The sequence below is a fragment of the Pangasianodon hypophthalmus genome, chromosome 22 (genome assembly GCF_027358585.1).
Source record: "Pangasianodon hypophthalmus isolate fPanHyp1 chromosome 22, fPanHyp1.pri, whole genome shotgun sequence".
In the NCBI taxonomy this organism is placed as follows: domain Eukaryota; kingdom Metazoa; phylum Chordata; class Actinopteri; order Siluriformes; family Pangasiidae; genus Pangasianodon; species Pangasianodon hypophthalmus.
The window spans coordinates 2382869-2388338 of NC_069731.1; positions in this window are offsets into that span (position 1 = coordinate 2382869).

Sequence of the window (5470 nt, forward strand, 5' to 3'; positions counted from 1 at the left end):
GTCATTAGTTTTAAAAGTAATTTGCAGTTCATACTAATATGAATTATGAAACATTAGAGTCTAACTTTTGTCACACCTATTGAAAAGAAATCCACTTCCCATGACACTCAGCGTGAAAATGAACTACAAACCACTTCACATGACCTGTCACATGATCCCATTCATAATCACAGGACTTGTATTCAGCCTTACCTGTGCCTAATTACACACACTCCCATAAATAAGTCACAGAGAAATTTCGCTCTGAGTATGTTCTGAGGGCTGTGCTAAGCTTGTTTATTCTGTGGTGTTTCGCTGTTCTGATGTTCTCTAATGAGTCGACTCTTTGAGTAGGGTCACATATTTAAAGGGCCTTATCATTTTGCTGAAAAATTCATCAGTATTTTGTGTTTATGACTCTCTGATGCACTTAGTCAAACACAAGTGCACCTGTGACCAAAGTGCACCGAGTGGTTTAGCACAGAGAATACACAGAGCCTCTAGTGGTGAAAAAGTACACTTTTCTTTGAGATCTTTATTTCAAAGTTCAAGTTCAAGGAAATTACATTAATGTCCTCACTGGAGATATGACTCAAATGTGAGTCAGACTCCTGGCTTGTCAGTGCGCTAACAATAACACCCTTTATACCACACTGCTGTTGAATTGTCCATTCTGATTGGTCAGAAGGAGCAATTCATTTATTCATTTTCAATAACAGCACAGTTCGGAGAGTAGCTCGGGTTGCAAAGCAAATCACAGGTTTATATTAACGCACTCGTGCTAATACTATATCATTTCTATAGTAACCAGTTCCACGGGGACTTGTATGGTGGAAGCTCACGTAAACGTGTAATTGTAGTGAAGTTTTCTGTAAAGAGAGATTTATTTGATATTTATGGATGGAGTCTCTAGTGTTAGTGCTTTGTAATAATCAGAGGTAAAGCTGTAGGTGTTCTGACATGGGAAAGTATTCAAGATGACGGACATAGTTTGTTGGTAACATGACAAGCTGCATTTTCTTGTCTTATTAACTTTAAAAGAGAGGAAAAAAAAAGAAAGGCTGGTGAGGGAATGAATATATATACTATAGCTGCTAAAACATTAGCAGTAACAGGAACTAACTGTTTTGCAAACATTCCACAATTAACCAACTATAAATTGATCAAATGTACAATATGTCATTCTTTAATAAATAAAAATGATAATTGTTGGCAACGTGCTGTGGTATAAGAAGAATAAACCACGTTGGGATGGTAACAGTAATGTTGCTTCATCACAGCACCCCATCGCTGATTATTTTCCTGTAACAGCAAGACACAATAGCAAGTGTTTTATTCCTTACTTACATGATGGGCTTGGTTCTTGTTTTTCATTGCAGACGTGAGGCCTTCCTATGCCCTTTCATTGTGTGTGTGTGTGTGTGTATATGTGTGTGTGTGTCAGGGCCTAACCGAAAGCTCGGTACACCTTCTCACCTGCAGCATTGTGGCCCGCAGATCTGTATGAAGGGTAATTGGGGACTCACATTCTGGGACCAGCTTTGTCTTTGTTTCGCGGCTGAATTCACTGACCCGGACGTGTCAGGTCACAGGAGTGTTAAATGGTGCGGGGTGCTGCAGCTGCATGATTCTCAGTGTTTTTTTTTTTTCCCATGTGCTCTCTCTTTGTGTGTGTGTGTGGGTAGATGTGTTATGTGCGAGTGAGCATATAGTGGTGTATACTGCATAATAGTAAGTGGCATCTGTGCAGCAGAACAAAACTGTCCTTATTGACAGAACAGGAAATGTAAATTAAAACCTCCAGCTGCTATATTTATATTTACTGCATCTTCATTTCAGTTACACAGAACAATAAAGCTAATTGCTCACATTATACATAACACATATCTCTCTTCTCGATGATGTAATTCTCTCCGAGGTGGCCTCTTTATCTCCAGCTTCAAAATCAGCTTAAAACTTCTGCTTTTCACAACAATTCCTATTTCTTTTATTATTATTATTATTATTATTATTAATAGTAGTGCTATAAGTAATCAACAAAACATCTGTCTTCATCAGGAAAGAAATTTTAAGTAAAATTATGAAGGTATAAATAACAAAAATATAAAACTATATCTATAAATAGCTTCTTAATTATTATATTTTTATATTATATTAATTTATAATAATTTTTTTCTTATTTTCATGTTTAGTAGGAGTAGAATTTCATCTTTCCATCCTAAAGCTCAATGTGTCTCTGGTACTAAAATAATTTCCTTTTTCGCTTTACTTATCGTGATTGTTGCTATTATTATTATTATTATTATTATTATTATTACTACTACTACTACAGTGTTGGTGGTGTTGGTGGTGTAGTTTGGTAGGTAACAACCTAAACACTTGCTCTCTTTTTGTTCTTGACACAAGTGCACGTTTATCATCCATTGTGTCTATCCGTAAATCATCTTTACATCTCAAGGCTGTGAATGTCTCAGTCCCCCCACGCCCCCCAATCCACCCCCCAAACCACCCCCCCCCCCCCCCCCACGCCCCTGACGGGTGCATCTGAAACCCGATTCTGAGGCACGCCACAGCCTCTGGCGGCTCCTCCACCTGTCCCATGGCCATTCCCTGTAGAGCTGTGTGTGTATGTGTGCGTCACTCGTCCCTAACCCACCTGTTCCAATCTCATGGCCACTCCGTCCCCCCAGCTGTTGCTCCGCTCATTTCTCCAGTGAGCGGCGCATCTCAGCTCTCAGAAGCCTCGGCATGCAGTGAGGACATAATGATTTAAAGGGCTTTGTCTGGTGATAAGGTCACTTTTAAAGTAACTGAAAAGGCTGATCAAACATGTACAGTGGCACAATGTACTAATTCTATAGTATATAGTATTGTGTATATATAGTATATTAAAGTGAATATATGACCTTTATATATTTAAGTGAAGTATAACAAGCAGTAGATTACATACAGTAACTACATCTAAAAGATTACACTCTGTTACACAATCTATTTTCCATTTAAAGGCCACATGATAACATATACTGCGAAGTATTGCCATCTCTTTACACATGCTAAAATTCCTTTTTTTTTGTAATCGTTTCCAAGGTCACAATGTTTTTCTCATAAATTATATTTCTATCATCTTCTTTTTAAGAAATCTACAGTTTGTTTTTGAGATATATTCCATCTTTAATCCCACTCTGGTTCACAAAACAAATATAGCAATATACAAAGAAAATCATGGCACTTAGTTTAAAAAAATCTAAAGAATTAATTGCTTAAGTCATCATTTAAAAATTTAATTTGAAACTTATTTTAGCATGCAAATCTCCAGCGTAGAAGTTTCTTTGGGGGGAAAAGATCAAGCTATTGTTTAATTACGTTAACAAGAAATACATTCTTTAATGTACTGACCAATGCAGTGGAAATATCTTACAGGAAAAGGTGGATGTTTTATTTTTAATTTAATTTAATTTTAAAATGTAATATTGCATAGCTTCTCAGCTTTAAGAATAAAGAAATTCAAAAGACTGCATGCTACTGTATTGTACTGTACTTGTAGTTTATTATTTCTATGATATACTGATATCACAGGTAAGTTATTACATTAATATGCCCTAAAGTGACAATATTTACCGCATTATATTAACAAACCACAAACTTTTTAATGTTAAAACATGTTAACAGCTGTATTAATTGATGTATGTTGAAGTGGTAAATAAATACACCAGTATTGACTAATGTTCATGCAAAACAAGATGGTCCTGAATGTTGATATTCAGGTTAGTGGTTGTAAATACTGAAACCCAAATATAACCACACTTATGAATTTTGCCACATAACCACCACATAGAGCCTAATTAAAAATTGTTTATTATATTGGCTTACAGTATATGTGGCTTCACATAATTCTTTATTTTCATTGTTCATTATTTTAAAAAATAAATCAATTACTTTGTTGGCATTACTTGTTGTGGATTAATGCTTAATTTCATAGTCTGGTAAGTAATGCAGTAAATGATGGAGAGATAGTAGCGGAAGAAGACTGGATGTTAAAATACACAGGATAAACACTACACATATTTACACATACACACAGTGCAAAGACAACGCAGAGTGAAATATTCACATTCAGTGTGTAAAAGATTAACATTTATGCAAAAAAAAGCATAAAATCAAGCTAATATTAGTTTAGTGTACTTTAATGTGAAACCAAATCAAGGATTTGAAATTTGAACATGAAAAACTTAATGACTTAAAAAAATATTTTTTTGGATTTATCAAGACAAATTTGATTTGATGGAAATCAAAGGGTGCATTCATAGAGCACATGATATTTTTGTACATGGATCCAAGCACAAGGATAATAACCCTCAACATCACACTTTGTGATGGACCTAAAATAATTTTAGGAGCATACTGTATGTCAGATTTTGTTCAAGCACATCATCAAGCGGGGTTATCCACAATCCAGAGGTCACGGCTACAATAAGGGAAGTCCCCTTTTACACCAAAAACACAGGCCAAGTCTTTGATCACGACAATGGCAGCACAGTTTTGAGCTTAAGTGGCCTGAAAAAAGCAGACATTCCTCTATGGGAAGTGTAGGAACATGTCTGCGCTCTCACAAGGCCTACAGAGTGAACCTTTGACTCGTACACAGAGAACACACAGCTCCATGCAGAGGATCTGGGGTAGGAGGACCTGGCTAATACTGCTCCCTCTGTCCCAAATAACTTACACACTGCTTGTTTTGGCTGATGGGGTCTTAGATGTGGGAAAGGTTTGGATAAAAAGTTTTTTATACATCATTGTGGTGGGGACCAAACTATGAAAGAGGCACCAGGAAGAAAGATTCGTTTTGACTCCATAAGATTTTTTTTTTCTTACTAAAAAGAATCAATGCTCTGTGTTCAACTGCAACCTTTAATTCATGGTTAATACTGGAATACTTGCAAATGAATTACCATAAGTAGTGACCATGATCATTTTGGATACTGAAGGCTGAACAGGATGGTAACGTGTCGTTCACGAATGAGTCGGCTCTTTGAGTCGACTCTTTTAGGTGAACTTCGAGAGCTGATTCAGATATATGAGCCAATGTTTTTCCTTTTTCCTCCTTTCTTTGGCGATGTAGGCAATGCCATTAATCTTGCAGAGTAATTTAATCCAAAAAAAGCTTCCATGTAAACCTCTTTTCAAAATCTGAGCTCTTTGTTAGCATGAATGATGAGAAAGGTGAAGCCAAAGTACTGTATGTAGTCAAGTGTATCATGAGGTGATTGGTTTTGATGATTTTAAATCTATTCTATACCAATTAATTTTAAGTATTTAAATTTTAGCTATTTAAATTAAAATTGGAGTAACTTTATCTAGAAAAAAATTGCAGTGAGCTGTTTGGTAGCTGACTCTTATGGATGATCTGAGTCAAATGACCTGACTCACTGAAAAGAGGTGAAATTCCCCTCTCTAAATTGGACAGATTTGTGCTGGTTCATTATGCACGGTT